Source organism: Oncorhynchus clarkii, chromosome 5 (genome assembly GCF_045791955.1).
Source record: "Oncorhynchus clarkii lewisi isolate Uvic-CL-2024 chromosome 5, UVic_Ocla_1.0, whole genome shotgun sequence".
In the NCBI taxonomy this organism is placed as follows: domain Eukaryota; kingdom Metazoa; phylum Chordata; class Actinopteri; order Salmoniformes; family Salmonidae; genus Oncorhynchus; species Oncorhynchus clarkii.
In genome coordinates, this window is record NC_092151.1 from 60,693,336 (window position 1) to 60,715,272 (window position 21,937).

Here is a 21,937-nt window from a genome sequence, read left to right on the forward strand (position 1 = left end):
ACCAACTTGCCAAAACTATAGTTTGTTGACAAGAAATTTGTGGAGTGGTTGAAAAACGAGTTTTAACGACTCCAACCTAAGTGTATGTAAACTTCCGACTTCAACTGTATATACCATACCCATGATCTCTCCACCACGAGCCAACCTGCACAGCTACTGTGCATTACTGTTAGGTATTGTTGCACTGTTGGGGCTAGAAACACAAGCCTTTTGCTGCCCCTGCAATAACATCTGTAAATCTGTGTATGTGACTAGTAAACTGTGATTTGATATGCTAAAACTTTGATGAAAACCTGCTCAGGACCTCACACTGGGGCAAAGATTCACCTTCCAACAGGACAACGACCCTAAGCATACAGTCAAGAAAACACAGGAGTGGCTTCGGGACAAGTCTCTGAATGTCCTTGAGTGGCCCAGCCAGAGCCTGGACTTGAACTTGATCAAACATCTCTGGAGAGACCTGAAAATAGCTGTGGAGCGACACTCCCCATTCAACCTGACAGAGCTTGAGAGGATCTGCAGAGTAGAATGGGAAAGACTCCCATGTGCCATGTGCCAAGCCTGTAGCGTCTTACCCAAGAAGACTCGAGGTGCCAGAGGTACTCGAGGTACTCAAAGTACTGAGTAAAGGGTCTGAAAACGTATGTAAATGTAATATTTCTGATTTGTTTTAAAAATTTTTTACTAAATTAGCAAAAATGTTTATAAACCTGTCTTAGCTTTGTCGTTATGGGATATTGTGTGTAGATTGAAGGGGGAAAAAAACATTTGATCAATTTTAGAATAAGGCTGTCACGTAACAAAATGTGGAAAAAGTCAAGGGGTCTAAATACTTTCCGAATGCACATGACCTTGTGATCACGATCTAACCTGCATAGCTACATGCTCAAACGTTCATCTTTCACGAGTTTGTGTGTGTGTGTGTGTGTGTGTGTGTGTGTGTGTGTGTGTGAGAGAGAGAGAAAACAGACCGAGATTGTGTGTATTTGTTTGTGTGCTCATGTAGTACAGTATGTGTATGCGTGTGTTTCTCAACCATCATGAAAGGCTGTCAAATTCAGCAAGACCCAAGCAAGATTTATGTCAGTCAGATGAGCTCAAACCAATGATTTAAACCTCTGTAAGATCTATATATCTGTTAACACAGCCTGGCTGGGCACAGGCATAGCATGAAATACATCTTGATATATAGATATGAATAAAAACCAAATCTGTTGATCGCCTACTGATCTGTGCCGATAGCGCTTTATAGAGTCCAGGAGGGCTCCACTCGAAAAGATGTACGAGTCAGTGATGTACGAGTCAGTGTAAATGAAGCATTGTTAATTGAGAGGTGTTGTCCCATTTATCCAGCTAGAGCCCACTACAGTCGAGCAGCAGCAGTCTGGAGCTCCCTCTAACAGCAGGAGCCCTATAGCAAACAACTATTAGACCTAATTGCATTAATCTCCTTCCAACTCATTTTGAGTTACTCATTTATTTAAAAACACATTATTCTGGCCCCAGATGTACTGTATATTTTTTAAATAATTTCTCATATGTGGTTGATTTATTTGATCTTTTCCCAAAAAAATATGACTTTATGAATGTGTTTCTAATCAATCTATAAGCCTACCTTTGGTTAGTGTTTCAATATAAACATTTTGACTATCAATGACATCAAATTTTGACTACAGTAAATGGACAAATCCTACATTTATTCAAATTCAGGTTGCTCTCGAGACATAGCAAATCAGAGGTTGCAGTGGGACCTGTATCAGTGATTTTTGACCAGATATCACCTGCAGAGATAGAGCCTCCCTTGTAGGCCTAATAGTATAAGATTATACAGCAACTGTTCTATGTATGGAATTAGAACTCTACGCATCATTCGGGGTAGGATGGGAAGGGCTACACCTGTTTTGAGCCCCAACTGTTTAGCAAATATTAAAAATAAATAATAAAAAAAGTTCCAGTCAAGTTTGGACACAACACCTACTCATTCCAAGGTTTTTTATTTTATTTATTTTTTTACTATTTTCTGAATTGTAGAATAATAGTGAAGTCATCAAAACTATTAAATAACACATATGGAATCATGTAGTAACCAAAAAAGTGTAAAACAAATCAATTATATTTGAGATTCCTCAAAATATCCACCCTTTGCCTTGATGACAGCTTTGCACACTTGGCATTCTCTCAACCAGCTTCATGAGGTAGTCACTTGGAATGCATTTCAATTGATGTTGTGCCTTGTTAAAAGTTAACTGTAGAATTTCTTTCCTTCTTAATGTATTTGAGCCAATCAGTTGTGTTATGACAAGGTAGGGGTGGTATACAGAAGATAGCCCTATTTGGTAAAAGACCAAGTCCATATTATGGCAAGAACAGCTCAAATAAGCAAAGAGAAACTACTGTCCATCATTACTTTAAGACCTGGAACTTTGAAAGTTTCTTCAAGTGCAGTCGCAAAAACCATCAAGCGCTATGATGAAACTGGCCCTCATGAGGACCACCACAGGAAAGGAAGTCCCATACTGTAGTTACCTCTGCTGCAGAGGATAAGTTCATTAGAGTTACCAGCCTCAGAAATTGCATCACAAATACATGCTTCACAGAGTTCAAGTAACAGACACATCTCAACATCAAATTTGAGATTTTTGGTTCCAACCACCCTGAAGCATGGAGGAGGAGGTACGATTGTGTGGGGTTTGCTTTTCTCGTGACACTGTCAGTGATTTATTTAGAATTCAAGGCACACAACCAGCTCCCGACCTTTGCCGAGTCTGTAGGGGAATTGCAGCAATAGACAAGATCGTAACTACCAATTGGATATCATAAAAAAGTGGGTAACGCCAAGGGCCAGAAAAGTTTGAATACATTGGCCATGCTGTCAATCCAGAATGACTTATGCCGCGTTCAAAACAACTGGAAACATGGATCTGGGAAATCTCAGTCTTCAGTGAGTTCAAAACAACTGGGAACTCAGATAAAACTAGCTTTGACTGGGAACATACAGAAAATAATTTTGAATGGTCATCCAACTCTGGATTCCAAGTCGGTTTTTTCAGGCCTCTTTCTAGAGCCCACAAGAAGGACTGCCGCGCCACCTTCCTGTTCAAGTGAGCACAGCAAACCAAGGTGAGTCCAAAAATGTATTGTATGCTGCTGCATAAATTATGTAATATGCCAGGGAGATATGCATACTGTATCTAAGAAAGTAATACTCAGTGTATGTTGTGTAGCTGTTAGTAGCCCATGTGCCTCACCCTAATAATTTGCTCCCTTTTCACCACATAACTTAGGCTACTGTTCTGATTTGGTGGTGCACATTTAGCCTATACCTGTTTTAGAGAAATGTCATCATCGAATATTGTAAGAGCTTTCATTTTCTGCTTATATGCCCCCTGTAATGACCGACGCTGGAGACGAGAAGCAGGTACGGGGAGTCAACATTTATTCAGGAACAGACCGGTAACAAAACAGGGGGAAGCCAAGTGTGCATAATGATGGTGGCAGGAGTGGTAATGCTGGGAAGCCTGGCGCCTTCGAGCACCAGGAAGGGGGAGCGGTAGCGGCGTGACACCCCTTTTATTTATCCTATGGTTCTGATTTGGTGTACAAGGAGAATTCTGTAAGAACGGACCATGTTCTGAATTATGTTGCCGTACATTTCAAAAGTGCTAAACAAATAGTTATATTGGCTATGTCTGTCCTAGCTCGCTCATTAATGTCGTAATCGAAAATACAGATTGCCTCTTATCTGCTCGTCATCCCCTTATGCCATAGTTTGTACATCTGAATTGTCAGTAGAAACAACATTTGTTTAAGCAAGTCAGCCATATCAGCAATGTTTTTTTTAAATGCAGTAAATGAGGCTGAATGAACTGTTTCGCTGCCAGACAAGGCTCTACTGATAGCCAGATGTAACAGTGGTAAGCTGTTGGGACAGCTTTATGTCGGCCCTAACAGTTTGTGCAGCACCATTTGTCACCGTTATAGTGCAATTAATGTATTGTTTAGTGTTGTGTAGTGGCTTTGCTGGCATGCATCTAAATATTTTTAGGGGAGTTTGCCCCACCAAGATTTACATGCTAAAATCGGCACTGTACATGACAAGCCAGGGGTTGTACGTTTGCTTATTCTTGAACTGCAAATTGCACCTGCTCCGAGCACTTCGTTGGTGGATGATACACTGTCCCCCCCCAGCTCCCTGTCTCCCTCTCCCACTGAGTCTGACTCGATAGTAGGTCTACTAGCGAGTCAGAGATGCTGAACTGGCAGGATTTGCAGCACTGCAAGCTAAGGCATTGCCATCAGGAACAGTTTTCCCCGCACTCCTCTACTCTGGCACTGACAGTTGTCTGGCTCGTTCTCGGTTCGATTCACCATCTTCTCTGAATTTTTGGACTTTGAAATGTCATCAAACTCGATGACTTTTTCTCAACCATTTTTCATTTGGCTTTCTCATGTTTCAAATTCAGCAGGAGACGACTAGCCTAGGACCTCTCACTAGCTGACCACCACTACCAAGACCTGTGTCAAGATCAGTTATCCCACTGGCACTCCCCATAACCTCTATGTACAAATAAGCGAGCAGGTCTGGAATCAGTGTGGCAGGATATGATGATTACACAGAAGGATCACAGCACTTTTACATTATTGTCTTTCTGGGGGGTGGGAGAAATAACAAGGAGGTAACTTTATTTAACACTGATCGCTTTTACTAGAATGTTTACAGTGTGAACAGTGAAACAATTAATAAATCATGCCGCGAGAGGTACCGGGCAAATAGGTGCCAGAATGAACAAAGTCAATCTGAGAGGTGCCAGGATCCGACTCAAATTAAGCACTGGGTATATTATACCTTGCGTTGAGTGGAATCTACTTGCTAAACTTAGCTAGCTTATTACTTGTTAGCCAGCTAAATGAAAAGCAGACAGTCAGCTCTAGAAAACTCCATAAAACAAGTTCACTAATTGCAAGCATGAGCCAATATTCAGGGTATTAAGCCCAAGGAATGAAACACACACAACAAGTGGGGGATTTTGAAAATGTTGTATATGAAGACATAGAGTGGAGAATGTGCTATTGTTCATCCAGTACATAAGCAGTCCCAAATAATAAAATGTAAACTGGCATATGATTAACCAGCTAAACATGTCAGAATCCGCTTTATTCGCTAAATACATTTGCATGTACAGGAATTTGACTGTGAAATGGTGCTGCCACAATAAACAGAATATACAGATGATAAACAGAATATACAGACAAAAAATATATACATAAATGCAGAATTTCCACAGATCCACATACAGTATTTTCACTATGAAAACTGTAATTGGCAGGTAACCTACTGGTTAAGAGTGTTGGGCCAGTAACCGAAAGGTTGCTGGTTCAAATCCATGAGTGAGGCACTGGAAAATAATCGGCAATGATCTTTCCTGCACGCTTCCCTACCCTGGAGTCATGCAGGACCTCGATGGAGTGCAGGTGGCAGACAATAACCCTCTCAGCAGACCGTAAAATCTGCTGCAGTGAAGGAGGAGGTGAGGATGGACTCAATGACGGTCATTTAGAACTGAATCAGTACACACAGCATTCAAAGGAGGACTGAGGACAAAAACAACACCATGCATTCACCAAACATTGCACAAGCATTCACCAAAACAGATTTTTGTCTGATTGGTAATTACCATTGTCTATCAATTACAGAATCCCAAAATATATATTTTTGACATGGAAGATTTTTTTGAATAGAGTCAGTAATTGAGGAGTTAAATTGCATAGGGAGTCTGATCAGATCAGATGTTACCAGCAAGCCAGAGCTATCTGTTGAAAGAGCATTCTTAACAATGGGCTAAAATATAGGGTAATTAGTGTGCTTGTCGGCAAGAACACTACTGTTATTTCCCACACTTATTTTATCATTCCCCTTCTTGCCAATTTTCACATTTTAAATCTGATATGCCTACTTGCGGCTTTGAAAATGAATTATATGAGGATATTTTTGCCGCCATTCATGGACAGTTTTGAATAAGTCCAATAAATAAGCATTGGACGTTAAATGCTCCCGGTGTCACGTTCTGACCTTTATTTCCTTTGTTTTGTCGTTATTTAGTATGGTCAGGGCGTGAGTTGGGGTGGGCAGTCTACGTTTGTTTTTCTATGATTTTGGGATTTCTGTGTTTCGGCCTAGTATGGTTCTCAATCAGAGGCAGGTGTCATTAGTTGTCTCTGATTGAGAATCATACTTAGGTAGCCTGGGTTTCACTGATTGTTTCCGTGTCTGTGTTTTACACCACACGGTACTGTTTTCAGGTATTCACGTTACGTTTATTGTTTTTGTATGGAGTGTTCAGTTTATGTGTTTAAATAAACAGCCATGGACACTTACCACGCCGCATATTGGTCCTCCGATCCTTCTCGCCTCTCCTCTTCAGACGAAGAGGAGGAAAACCATTACACCCAGCCTCAAATATACTTTGAACATTTTAGTTTTTGCACATACTAGGCAAGGATGGTAGGGGACTCAACTCAAACGCACCACATTTTGTCTATGTAGAGTAAGGTGATGACAAGGATCTTCAACTAGTAAGCATAAATTACCTGAATATTGATTAATTCAATTTTTCTTGAAGTTTGGGTGATTTTGAGAAATTAATTGTTTTAACAACAACATTTTCAAACACCCAGCACGTTGGAAACATGGATCAGGGGTGGCCAACCCTCCTGGAGAGCAAGTAGGATTTTCTTCCAGACCTATTTTAAAGAAATAGTTCCACCAATTACAGAATACTAAATGTTTGTGTCCTTACCTTGAAAGCAGTCTGGACAAGGAGACTGCAATCTATGATTTGGTTACCCACTGCCATCAACCATTAATATTATTATTTCCTTTGCAGAGCCTTAAACTTCTTCGGGATCGGTGTCCATTCCACGGGACGGTTGAGCTAACATAGGCTAATGTGATTAGCATGAGGTTGTAAGTAACAAGAAAATGCTTGTTAATCTAACTGCACTGTCCTATTTACAGTAGCTATTACAGTGAAATAATACCATGCTATTGTTTGAGGAGAGTGCACAATTTTGGACATGAAAAGTTATTAATAAACAAATTAGGCACCTTTGGGCAGTCCTGATACAAAATAAATTTACAAATGCAATGGTTCATTGGATCAGTCCGAAACGTTGCACATACACTGCTGCCATCTAGCGGCCAAAATCTAAATTGCACCTGGGCTGGAATAATACATTATGGCCTTTCTCTTGCCTTTTTAAGATGATGGTACAAAAAAAGAAAGTTTTTTTTTCTTTGTATGTATGTTTCTTTGTATGTGTCTCATGCAAATTTCCACCTGAGATCAGCAGAGTTTGATAATTTAATGTTCAAAGCATCCTGAATTCACCTCACCTGACCTGCCCTATTTTTGTACATTTCAACCCTGGTCATAGGTCTAAGCCATGTCAAAATACGTAGAATTGAAGGAAATGTCCTCTTCACATAGGAAATCTCATTCCAAGCTTTCTTCAAAATTTGTCAGGAAATCTTTGACAACTTGATAGGATAGGCAAATCATCACGAGTACCCTAGAATAACATTTGATTGGTAGGTATTTTATCCAGCTAGATTTGATCAATTTGCACCTTTATCACCCCGACATTCAAGATAAAAATGTGTTTCTTTCGTTCTTTCTTTATCTTTAGTCAGATGGTCATTTCCCCCTTTCTCTCATCCAGTTTTGCAGTTTTAGTGCATTGATAAATATGCCTATATTTGTAGCTAGAGAAGTGTTCCAGTGAAGTATATTATGTTTCTTTACAGATATCAGTGACCATGTGGGAAGAAGGTGACTTCATTCTACTTGCTGGGGTACGAAGACTGGGCCACAAAAACTATGTCATGTACCACAGCCGCAAAGCAAATCTTGGCCAGGGGTTTTTTCACCTGTCCAGACGTGGCATGTTGGGACGTGGGGTGTATCTAAGCCGCAAGAAGGCCAGTAGATCCCCACTGGGGCTCAGCAACCACCACCAGAAGGTTGTTATCAGAGTCCTGGTCAACGTAGGCAGAGTGAACAAAGTCACCTACAAAGGTGGTCTTCAGAAGAGCTGGCATGACTAGGGTTATGACCATGTCTGGGTTCCTCCTAACTGTGGCATGGTGCACAGTGACCTGGAAAAGTACTGTGTCCGGGATACAAACCACATCACTCTTTCAGGTACCATCTGACCAAAACCTGAAGCCACTGTACCTGGCGAGGAAACTGATAAGGAAGAAGAAGAGGAGGGAGAAGATGAGGAGGAAGAGAGGGATGATTATAAGGAAGAGAAGGTGCATTATGAGGAAGAGGAGGTGGACCATGAAGATTGGTTACGATTGGTTATACTTGATTACAAGTTGGAAGAGGACACTGAGGAAAAGTATGACGATTCTGATGAAGATGATTATTACTGTGAAAAAAAGGAGGATTATGAAGATGAGGAAGTGGAGGAGGACGAGGAAGAGATGGTAGTCAGAGGAGGATGAGTAACTTGTGGTTGTCGAACAGCCCTGCTCACATCCCTATCTGGGGCCATGTTGGAGGTACATGCGCGCAAAACAGAGTAGAGAGTAACATGTAATACACATCACATCTATCATTCCTTTACTCATGGTACATGGCAACCGCTATAAGTTACTTTCAGATGATTGTTGATTGGGATAGGTAAATCATAAACAAGAACCATTGCTGATCACGTTAGAACATACACTACATGACCAAAAATCGAACATCTCATTCCAAAATCATGGGCATTAATATGGAGTTGGACCCACCATTGCTGCTATAACAGCCTCCACTGTTCTGGGAAGGCTTTCCACTTGATGTTGGAACATTGCTATGGGAACTTGCTTCCAATCAGCCACAAGAGCATTAGTGAGGTTGGGCACTGATGTTGGGCGATTAGGCCTGGCTCGCAGTCGGTGTTCCAATTCATCCCAAAGGTGTTCGATGGGGTTCTGTGCAGGCCAGTCAAGTACTTCCACACCGATCTCGACAAACCATTTCTGTATGGACATTGCTTTGTGCACAGGGGCATTGATGGAAGCACAGAATGGCCTAGAATGTCATAGTATACTGTAACGTTAAGATTTCCCTTCACTGGAACTCAGGGGCCTAGCCTGAACCATGAAAACAGCCCCAGACCATTATTCCTCCTCCACCAAACGTTACAGTTGACACTATGCATTTGGGCAGGTAGCGTTCTCCTGGCATCCACAAAACTCAGATTTGTTCGATGGACTGCCAGCTGGTAAAGTGTGATTCATCACTCCAGAGTACAATGGAGGCGAGCTTTACACCACTCCAGCAGACACTTGGCTTTGCACATGGTGATTAGGCTTGTGTGTGGCTGCTCGGCCATGGAAACCCATTTCATGAAGCTCCCGACTAACAGTTATTGTGCTGACGTTGCTTCCAGAGGCAGTTTGGAACTTGTTAGTGAGTGTTGGAACCGAGGACAGACCATTTTTACTCGCTGCAGCACTCTGAGGTCCCGTTCTGTGAGCTTGTGTAGCCTACCATTTTGTGGCTGAGCCATTTGCTCCTAGACGTTTCCACTGCACAATAACAGCACTTACAGTTGACCGGGACAGCTCTAGCAAGGCAGAAATTTGACAAACTGGCTTGTTGGAGAAGGTGGCATCCTATTACGGTGCCACGTTGAAAGTCATTGAGCTCTTCAGTAAGGCCATTCTACTGCCAATGTTTGTCTATGGAGATTGCATGGCTGTGTGCTCAATTTTTTTACACCTGTCAGCAACGGGTGTGGCTGAAATAGCCGAATCCACTAATTTGAATGCTTTTGTATATATAGTGTATTTAGAAAATATGTTTCTTCTTTTACATGTTTTGATTTGGTTGACTTCTAATTATTGGTTTTACTATCTACACCTGTGTTTAAGTGTCTATTTGACATTGATTTAGTATTGTGGATGACCAAATCCACCTCAATCCAATGTATTTGTGTGGAACCAAGCTTAGACAGTTTACAAACAGACCACATGAATCCATGAGATAACGCTCCCGTTATAGCTAATCTCTACATTAACTTAAAATAGTCAAAACACAGACAGAGATATTTACCCAACACACTAAACTACCAAACACTACAGTATCACAACTACCTTAACAACTCAATTCATTATCCAGCTAATATTTGACCACTAATCCTGACAGGAAATGTCTGTCAAGGAGAAAAACAATCTCCATGCAGCGTATAAATCCAGCCCACTGTGTGTCCACATGACTGTAACGTAGGACCTAATAACTGGGAACATGTCACTAAGATACAGAGAGCAAAGGATTCTGTAGATCAGAAAAACAAAATCATCAGAGAGGCGTTTCACACACACACACACACACACACACACACACACCAGGGGGAAGGAGGGAGGAATGCACACTCACCCACGATTTAACAAAGCTCAAATTAAGGGGATGACTTCCAAATCATTTCACTTATTCTTCCACATCCCAGTTGTCCACTCTGTGACCCTTCCAGCCCAGTGGGCTGTATGCTGTTCAGGAATCCTCAGCCAATGTCAAACTAAATGGCCTGGTATGAACTAACATAGTGCCTCTGAACACAGCCTGTTACAGACCACTTCAAGACATCATCATCATCATCATCATCATCCGCCCAAAGTTATTAATGTCAGTCAGGGGTTGATAAGTGAAAAGTGCCATTTATTTTCCACTCCTGAATGAAGTGAATTGAAATAGAATCAACCTAAACCTTGCGTCAGCGTATTCTATGATGTGGTAGTTGGTTATTGTTTGGACTTACTGAATATCTTACATTACAATAGCTTCATCATGGCACTAAAGTAACTGCACTGTAAAGCACAATCCAGTGAGTGCCTTCACCACATGGTCACAAGACTCATTACTTTGTTAATTGACTGGCTGCCAATACCTCAGAGCTCACTAAGCCCAGTGGCTCCAATATACCACACAACTAACTGTACTGTACACTACAGCACTATCCAATTCCTGCCTTCGTTCCACCACCACACAGTACAGTAACAAGCTCTGCGGTCAGGAACTTGTGTTGGGTGATAAGCGCTGACTGGCCTGTGTCACGCCCTGATCTGTTTCACCTGTCCTTGTGATTGTCTCCACTCCCTCCAGGTGTCGGTTATTTTCTCCTGTGTATTTATCCCTGTGTTCCCTGTCTCTCTGTGCCAGTTCGCCTTGTACATTTCCAAGTCAACCAGCGGTTTTTCCCGTTCTCCTGCTTTTTGCATTCTCCTTTTTCTAGTCCTCTGGACTTTGTACCCACCTGCCTGAACGTTCTGCCTGCCTTGACCACAAGCCTGCCTGCCTCTCTGTACCTGCTGGACTCTGATCTGGTTTTGAACTTTTGCCTGTCCACGACCATTCTTTTGCCTACCCCTTTGGATTAAGAAAAATTGTAAGACTCCAACCATCTGCCTCCTGTGTCTGCATTTGGGTCTCGCCTTGTGCCTTGATAGGCCTGCTTGGGAAGAGACGACCTGAGATAGATTAATCACTTGGAACCACTTCTCCTGATGGATTGCTCATTTGCCTTTTGACACAGGAATTAAGGACCAAAGGGTCCTCTGTCAAAGGGAACCCTCCATACTGTAACCCAATCAGGAATAATTGCTCATATTTTCCACTCATCAGCTTCCTTTGTGAAGAATATGACAATGATTTAATAACATAGGGGTTGGGGTTAGAGTATTTCATGTTGTAGGGTAAGGTTTGTCACATGTGATGTAATTTCCCTCCTACTATATACCAAGAGTGTGGATATGAGGAATTCAGATCAACAATGTGCTATGAGCAGCAGGATGTGCCAGCCACTTGAGGAAAATGGAGGTTGAATAGAAAACGCTTATTTCTAACAGCCTTCACCGTGATGCTTGAGCAACAGTACAATGTGGTCATAAGGTTACAGTCACAACACACACACTTATATGGATGGACGCATTACTATGTTCCGACAGTATACCAGTTAATACCACAATCTATGAGAGTCACATATAGTAATTCCATCAAATTTAGGCCGTGGGGATATGATTTGCTATTCCTTCTTGATTTGTGACAAAATGTGTATAAAGTGACAACATACACTGAGTATACAAAACATTCTCTTTCCATGACCAGGTGAAAACTATGATCCCTTGTTGATTGGAAGCGTTGGAGTCAACATGGGCCAGCATCCATTTGGAATGCTTTTGTTCATGTCCCAATTAATTGAGGCTGTTCTGAGAGCAAAAGGGGGGATGCAACTTAATATTAGGAAAGTGTTTCTAATGGCTGGTATACTCAGTGTACATATGGATGCATAAAGTACCTATTTCACCATAACACCACAGCCTTTCTGATTCATACCCATATGCAACCACTCAATCTAACCTAGAATGTGGGGGATATGAAAGGCTATTCCTCATTTATTTTGTTGTGAAATTGGCTCCAGTACAGAAGCCTAGCCTACAGTAAGACCTCAGAACCAGCTCCAACTCCATTTCAGAAGACAATGGGCAGTGGTACCTGTCTGGAGGGTTCATCTTTGCATTGGTGAGGGGGGTGCAGGGGGAGAGGAGGAGAGGTGTACATTATGGGAGGCTAAGGCACCGGGATTGGATTGAAAATAAAACGGTTTGAATTGGATTCGAATGGAAATGGGGAGGGAGCACCACTTATGGCGTGAGATTGTAATCCATTGAGACAAGATCTCAATTGGATTTGACCAGATAGTGGCTGAATAAAGGTGGGAGCCTGGGGGGAACCAAGAAATCGACACAGACAATGATGTAGTGGGTGGTGGCGGCAGCCCCAGGAACCCCCCCAGGTCTCCTGTCCTCTGCCCCCAAATCCCCCTCCTCTCACCCCACCTCCACACCCTGGCTATATTATCAGCTGCTGGCTTGGCTGCCCTCTCCCCTGCTCTCCTCTCCTCTGCATGCGGTCTCCCAATTACAGGGTTGCCTGCCTGTTTTGATTAAAGAACCAGGCTGACATCAGCTCAACATCTCCCACACATACTGCACTGCTCTCCATCATAACAATACACCTGACCCTGCCAGTCACAGATATCCCCCCCCCCCACCATAGAGACCAAGAAAGAGAGAGAGAGAGAGAGAGAGAGAGAGAGAGAGAGAGAGAGAGAGAGAGAGAGAGAGAGAGAGAGAGAGAGAGAGAGAGAGAGAGAGAGAGAGAGAGAGAGAGAGAGAGAACGAGGCAAGTGTCTGGTGCTCCTGTCTGTCACACCATCTACAAGAGTCAGTGCAAATGAGAATTAGTCCACCTAATTGGGGGTGCTATTTGGGTCTATTTGCAGTAAATACAATTTGGCGGGGTAAAGCTTGGTGGCCTTGTTCAGGTGTCTAGATGCAGGCACAGTTGGATGTGTCATCTCCAGCTTGCACCTCTGACCCCCAGGGAAGCTAAACGCTAAAAGTAAAGACCATTAGAGGATAAAATAATCGTTCTCAGAATATGTCTATGGTTCCAAAATCTCTTTGTCTAATATTAATATTTCCAAGAATAACGGATCTTTGGAAACACTATGTGCATTTGGAAAGTATTCAGACCCCTTGACTTTTTCCACATTTTATTACGTTACAGCCTTATTCTAAAATTGATTAAATATTTTTTTCCCTCATCAATCTACACACAATACCCCATAATGATGAAGCAAAACAGTTTAAAAAAAATTTGGGGGTAATTTATTACAAATAAAAAACGGAAATATACATTTGCATAAGTATTTAGAGCTTTTACTCAGTACTTTGTTGAAGCACCTTTGGCAACGATTATAGCCTCGATTCTTCTTGGGTATGACGCTACAAGCTTGGCACACCTGTATTTGGGGAGTTTCTCCAATTATTTTCTGCAGATCATCTCAAGCTCCATGAGGTTGAATGAGGAGCGTCGCTGCACAGCTATTTTTAGGTCTCTCCAGAGATGTTTGATCAGGTACAATTCTGGGCTCTGGCTGGGCGACACAAGGACATTCAGAGACTTGTCCTGCCACTCCTGCATTGTCTTGGCTGTGTGCTTAGGGTCATTGTCATGTTGGAAGGTGAACCTTCGCCTCAGTCTGAGGTCCTGAATGCTCTGGAGCAGGTTTTCATCAAGAATCTCTGTACTTTGCTTCGTTCATCTTTCCCTCGGTCCTGACTAGTCTCCCAGTCCCTGCCACTGAAAAACATCCCCACATCATGATGTTGCATCAGACCAAAGAATCTTATTTCTCATGGTGTGAGAGTCCTTTAGGTGCCTTTTGGCAAACTCCAAGTGGGCTGTCCGTCTGGCCACTCTACCATAAAGGCCTGATTGGTGGAGTGATTCAGAGATGGTTGTCGTTCTGGAAATTTCCACAGAGGAACTCTGGAGCTCTGTTATAGTGATCATCGGCTACTTGGTCACCTCCCTCCCACGATTGCTCAGTTTGGCAATAGCTCTAGGAAGAGTCTTGGTGGTTCCAAACTTCCATTTAAGAATGATGGAGGCCACTGAGTTCTTGTGGACCTTCAATGCTGCAGACATTTTTTGGTACCCTTCCCCAGATCTGAGCCACAATCCTGTCTCGGAGCTCTACGGACAATTCCTTCAACCTCATGACTTTGTTTTTGCTCTGACATGCCCTGTCAACTGTGAGAACGTATATAGACAGGTGTGTGCCTTTCCAAATCATGTCCAATCAATTAAATTTACAACAGGTGGACTGCAATCATGTTGTAGAAACATCTCAAGGATGATCAATGGAAACAGGATGCACCTGAGCTCAATTTCGAGTCTCATTACAAAGGGTCTGAATACTTATGTAAATAAGGTATTTTTGTTATTGATTTGAAATACATTTGCAAACATTTCTAAAACCTGTTTTCATTTGTTCATTATGGGGTATTGTGTGTAGATTGATAAGAAGAAACAAATATTGAAACCATTTTAGAGTAGGGCTGTAACGTAGCAAAATGTGGAAAAAGGCAAGGAGTCTGAATACTTTTGACCCTGGACAACAGAATATGATAAAGTGAAATATACAGCTATTGAATGAATAGCCTTTGTAATATCAATGGGTTTATCAAATCAAATCATATTTGTCACATGCGCAGAATACCACAGGTGTAGACCTAGCAGTGGAATGCTTACTTACAAGCCCTTAAACAACAATGCAGTTTTAAGAAAAATACTTTAAAAAGTAACAAATAAAAGTAGCAAATCATTAAAGAGCAGCAGTCAACACGATCAAGACAAAGGAGATGATTGTGGACTAAAGGAAAAAGAAGACTGAGCACCACCCCCATTCTCATCGACGGGGCTGTAGTGGAGCAGGTTGAGAGCTTCAAGTTCCTTGGTGTCCAGATCACCGACAAACTAACATGGTCCATGCACACCAAGACAGTCGTGAAGAGGGCACAACAAAACCTACTCCACCTCAGATGACTGAAAAGATTCGGCATGTGTCCTCATATCCTCAAAAGGTTCTACAGCTGCACCATCGAGAGGATCCTGTCTGGTTGCATCACTGCCTGATATGGCAACTGCTCAGCCTCCGACAGCAAGGCACTACAGAGGGTAGTGCGAACAGCCCAGTATATCACTGGGGCCAAGCCTCCTGCCATCCAGGACATCTATACTAGGCGGTGTCAGAGGAAGGCCCTAAAAATTGTCAAAGACTCCAGCCACCCTAGTCATCAAATCAAATCAAATCAAATTGTATTTGTCACATACACATGGTTAGCAGATGTTAATGCGAGTGTAGCGAAATGCTTGTGCTTCTAGTTCCAACAATGCAGTAATAACCAACAAGTAATCTAACTAACAATTCCAAAACTACTGTCTTATACACAGTGTAAGGGGATAAAGAATATGTACATAAGGATATATGAATGAGTGATGGTACAGAGCAGCATAGGCAAGATACAGTAGATGATATCGAGTACAGTATATGCATATGAGATGAGTATGTAAACAAAGTGGCATAGTTAAAGTGGCTAGTGATACATGTGTTACATAAGGATGCAGTCGATGAGTACAGTATATACGTATGCATATGAGATTAATAATGTAGGGTAAGTAACATTATATAAGGTAGCATTGTTTAAAGTGGCTAGTGATATATTTACATCATTTCCCATCAATTCCCATTATTAAAGTGGCTGGAGTTGAGTCAGTGTCAGTGTGTTGGCAGCAGCCACTCAATGTTAGTGGTGGCTGTTTAACAGTCTGATGGCCTTGAGATAGAAGCTGTTTTTCAGTCTCTCGGTCCCAGCTTTGATGCACCTGTACTGACCCCGCCTTCTGGATGATAGCGGGGTGAACAGGCAGTGGCTCGGGTGGTTGATGTCCTTGATGATCTTTATGGCCTTCCTGTGACATCGGGTGGTGTAGGTGTCCTGGAGGGCAGGTAGTTTGCCCCCGGTGATGCGTTGTGCAGACCTCACTACCCTCTGGAGAGCCTTACGGTTGAGGGCGGAGCAGTTGCCGTACCAGGCGGTGATACAGCCCGCCAGGATGCTCTCGATTGTGCATCTGTAGAAGTTTGTGAGTGCTTTTGGTGACAAGACGAATTTCTTCAGCCTCCTGAGCCTCCTGAGCCTTCTTCACAATGCTGTCTGTGTGAGTGGACCAATTCAGTTTGTCTGTGATGTGTATGCCGAGGAACTTAAAACTTGCTACCCTCTCCACTACTGTTCCATCGTCATAGTCATAGACTGTCCCCTCTGCAAACGCATGGCAAGAGGTACCGGAGCGCCAAGTCTAGGTCCAAGAGGCTTCTAAACAGCTTCTACCCCCAAGCTATAAGACTCCTGAACATCTAATCAAATGGCTACCCAGACTATTTGCAGTCCCCCCCCCCCCCCCCCCCCCCCGTAACCTTTATGCTGCTGCTACTCTGTTATTATCTAAGCATAGTCACTTTAATAACTCTACTTACATGTACATATTACCTCAATTACCTTGACAAACCGGTGCCCCCGCACATTGGCTCTGAACCGGTACCCCTGTATATGCAAACTGAGGGAGACAGAGAGACACAGCTGCATGTTAGTTCTCACATTTTTCAACATGTTTTTTACAAACAGATAGATTTAGAGTTGGATCAACTTAAATGATGTTGAAGCTTTTGAGACCAGCAAATGGCACCCAAATCCAGAGGCCTTGAAGCCCCCTCCTGCTGTTCAGAGACCATCTACTGGCATTTTCTACAAGAAATCTGCCTCCAGAAAAAATCTTCTCCCAGGTGGGTGTGACACCTACTCCCGCTGACTGCTGCACTGCTGCTTGGATTCCACCTGGTGATCTGTTCACCGTCTGCCCTGGTTGTCTCCCCCTGTCTGGTACAGGTATACCCACCACACTCCCCCCTCTCTGTTCACCGTCTGCCCTGGTTGTCTCCCCCTGTCTGGTACAGGTATCCCCACCACACTCCCCCCTCTCTGTTCACTGTCTGCCCTGGTTGTCTCCTCCTGTCTGGTACAGGTATACCCACCACACTTACCCCTCTCCCCCTGTCTGGTACAGGTATCCCCACCACACTCCCCCCTCTCTCCCAAGCTTTTGCTCGCCTCCAGCACACAGGTACTGTTGAGGTGAGGGACTCTGAACTTACAATGGCTAGCCCCAAGTTGTTATATTTTTTTTCTTGTGCATTTTGCTATTTTGCTATTTACCTCATTACTCCTGCATGCTTTGTTGACTATGAACTTTCTTGTTTACCCAACCATGGGACAGACTATGTTTGTTCCCACACTCGGGACTCTGACTCTCTATTGGTTACACAGACTCTTGGCCTCCCATCCTATTCTAACCACCTCTCGCTGGCTTTGTATTCATGTTACCTGGTGAAATTTCTGTATAATATGATCTTGTTGCCATCTAATGCACATTCAGATGTCACAAATCAACAGTGCAGAGCTCTCCCTGTCCACCCTGTCCTCCCTACCGTGCATTGATTGTATTACTGTTCATGATATCTGGAAATGTGCATTTACACCCTGGCCCATCTACTGTTGCTGGCCCCAATTCTCTGATATCTGTTTCACGGATTTCTGCTCTCGTAAAAGCCTGGGTTTTCTGCACGTTAACACTGGAAGCTTATTACCTAAAATGGATCAATTGAAAGTGTGGGTTCACAGCTCCAATCCAGATGTGTTAGTCATTACTGAGACGTGGTTAATTAAGAAAGAGTGTTTTGAATACTGATGTTAACCTTTCTGGTTATAACCTTCCAAAGGTGGGGGAGTGGCAATCTTTACCAAAGATCACCTTCAGTGCTCAGTTGTCTCCATCAAGTCTGCCCCCAAACAATTTGCTGGTATTAAGCATTCAGCTTTCAAATAGCTCTTCGTTGACTGTTGCTGGGTGTTATCGTCCTCCATCAGCACCGACCTGTACCCTACCTGCCCTAAGCTCTCTCCTGACCCCTTACACAAAGTCTGAATTTGTCCTGCTAGGTGACCTAAACTGGGACATGCTTAAACCACATGACCAAGTCCTAAAGCAATGGGACTCCCTAAATCTTTCTCAGATTATTACCAATCCCACAAGGTATGACTCAAAACACCCAGAAAAGGCCACTCCCCTCGATGTTATCCTCACAAATAATCCTGATAGGTATCTGTCTGGTGTTTTCTGTAATGACCTTAGTGATGGCTGCTCAGTGAAACGACCTGTCCTGATTAGTCATAGACGCTTGCTAATAAACTTTAATGAGCAAGCCTACCTTCATGACCTGGTCTCTGTAATTTGGTATAGAATCAGCTTCATTCCCTCTGTCGAAGAGGAGGTTTTCAGTGATATTGTTAACAAACACACCCCCATAAAGAAAATGAGAATTAAAAACAGGTTCTGTCCCTGTTTCGACCGTGATCTTGCAAAGTTACTCCACCTCAAGAATCGCATTTGACGAAAGGCTCAGCACACACATACTCAGGCTGACTGGCTCTCGTTCACGCATATGAGAAATAAGTGCACTCAGACTACCCGGAAGGCCAAAGAGAGTTACTTTAAGGAGCAGTTCTCTCTTTCTCTGTGGGTCTAACCTCAAGAAGTTCTTGAAAATGGTTAAAGACCTGGAGAATAACCTCCCTCCTCCTCACAGCTGCCCATGTCCCTTAAAGTTGATGATGTGGTTGTTACTGACAAGAAGCACATGGCTGAGCTTTTTAATCACCACTTCATTAAGTCAGGATTCCCATTTTACTCAGCCATGCCTCCTTGCCTGTCCAACATTTCCTCATCTCCCACCCCTTCTAATGCGACTAGCCCCGATGCACCTCCATCTTTTCCCCCTGCCGAGCTACAAAGTTTCTCCCTGCAGGCGGTCACTGACTCCGAGGTGCTAAAGGAGCTCCTTAAACTGGACCCCAAAAACCCATCTGGGTCAGATGGTTTAGACCCTTTCTTAAGGTTTCTGCCCCTATAGTTGCCAAGCCTGTCTTTTCTCTCTGGGTGTCACGCCCTGACCATAGAGAGCCTTTTAATTCTCTATGTTGGTTAGGTCGGGGTGTGACTAGGGTGGGTTATCTAGGTTGTTTTATTTCTATGTTAGCCTGGTATGGTTCCCAATCAGAGGCATCTGTTTATCGTTGTCTCTGATCGGGTATCATATTTAGGCAGCAATTTCCCCACTGTGTTTTGTGGGATCTTGTTTATGTGTAGTTGCCTGTGAGCACTCCATAGCTTCACGTATCGTTTGCTTTTTATTGTTTTGTGCGTTTCAGGTCAATAAATATGTGGAACCCATATCACGCTGCGCTTTGGTCCGAATGTTCTTACGACGATCGTGACACTGGGGAGGTTCCCATTGCTTGGAAGGTTCCCATTGCCTGTCTCTTCTCTCTGGGGAGGTTCCCATTGCTTGGGAGGTTCCCATTGCCTGTCTCTTCTCTCTGGGGAGGTTCCCATTGCTTCCCATTGCTACCTCTCTCAAAGAGTGCAGTGTATAAAGTCAGAAAATCTGCTGTCTCAGCCACTGCCTGTCATCAAGGGAGACCCCAAGGCTCAATCCCAGGCCCCACGCTCTTCTCAATTTACGTCAACAACATAGCTCAGGCTATTGTACCAGGTCTCTCTTGAAAAAGAGATGTTATCTCAATGAGAGAAAAAAAAAATCTCTCATCCATTTATATGCAGATGATACAGTCTTATACTCAGGTGGCCCCTCCCCGGATTTTGTGTGAAATGCTCTACAACAAAGCTTTCTTAGTGTCCAAAAATCTTTTTCTGCCCTTAACCTTGTTCTGAACACATCCACAACTAAAGTTGTGTGGTTTGGTAAGAAGAATGCCCCTCTCCCCACAGGTGTGTTTACTACCTCTGAGGGTTTAGAGCTTGAGGTAGTCACCTCATACAAGTACTTGGGAGTATGGCTAGACGGTACACTATCCTTCTCTCAGCAAATATCAAAGCAGCAGGCTAAAGTTAAATCTAGACTTGGTTTCCTCTATCGTAATCACTCCTCTTTCACCGCAGATGCCAAACCCTGATTCAGATGGCCATCCTACCCATGCTAGATTACGGAGACTTAATTTATAGATCGGCAGGTAGGGTGCTCTCGAGCGGGTAGATGTTCTTTACCATTCGGCCATCAGATTTTCCACCAATGCTCCTTATGGGACACATCACTGCACTCTATACTTTTCTGTAAACTGGTCATCTCTGTATAAGTGTCGCAAGACCCACTGGTTGATGCTTATTTATAAAACTCTCTTAGGCCTCACTCCCCCCTATCTGAGATATCTACTGCAGCCCTCATCCTCCACATACAACACCCGTTCTGCCAGTCACATTCTGTTAAAGGTCCCCAAAGCACACAAATCCCTGGGTCGCTCGTCTTTTCAGTTCGCTGCAGCTAGCGACTGGAACGAGCTGCAATAAACACTCAACCTGGACAGTTTTAACTCAATTTCTTCTTTCAAAGACTCAATCATGGACACTCTTAATGACAGTTGTGGCTGCTTTGCTTGATGTATCGTTGTCTCTACCTTCTTGCCCTTTGTGCTGTTGTCTGTGCCCAATAATGTTTGTACCATGTTTTGTTGTTGTGCTGCTGCCGTGTTGTGTTGCTACGATGTTGTTGTCATGTTGTGTTGCTACGATGTTGTTGTCATGTTGTGTTGCTACTATGCTGTGTTGTCATGTGTTGCTGCCATGCTATGTTGTCAAATATTTGTCAAATCAAATTATATTAGTCACATACGCTGAATACAACAGGTGTAGACCTTACAGTGAAATGCTTAATTACGAACCCCTGTAACAGTATAGCTTCCGTCCCTCTCCTTGCCCCAGGGACCCTCTGCACACATCGACAACTGACATCCACGAAGCATCGTGCCACAAGAGCCCTTGCAAAGCAAGAACTACTTCAAGGTCTCAGAGCGAGTGACGACACTGATTGAAACGCTATTAGTGCGCACCACGATTCGCTAGCCACTAGCTAGCCATTTCACATCGGTTACACTCTCCCCCCTTTTGACCTCCTCCTTTTCCGCAGCAACCAGTGATCCGGGTCAACAGCATCATTGTAACAGTATAGCTTCCGTCCCTCTACTCGCCCCAAGCTGGACTCGAACCAGGGACCCTCTGCACACATCAACGACAGCCACCCTCGAAGCATCGTTACCCATCGTGCCACAAAAGCCACAGCTCTTGTAGAGCAAGGGGAACAACTACTTCAAGGTCACAGAGCGAGTGATGTCATCGATTGAAACACTATTAGCGTGCACCACCGCTTACTCGCTAGCCATTTCACATCGGTTACACCCCTAACCAACAATGCAGTTTCAAAAAAATGCGGATAATAATAAGAGAGAACAGTAACAAGTAATTAAAGAGCAGCAGTTAAAAACAATAGCGAGACTATTTACTGGGGTGTACCAATACAGAGTCGATGTGCGGGGGCACCGGGTTAGTTGAGGTAGTACGTACATGTA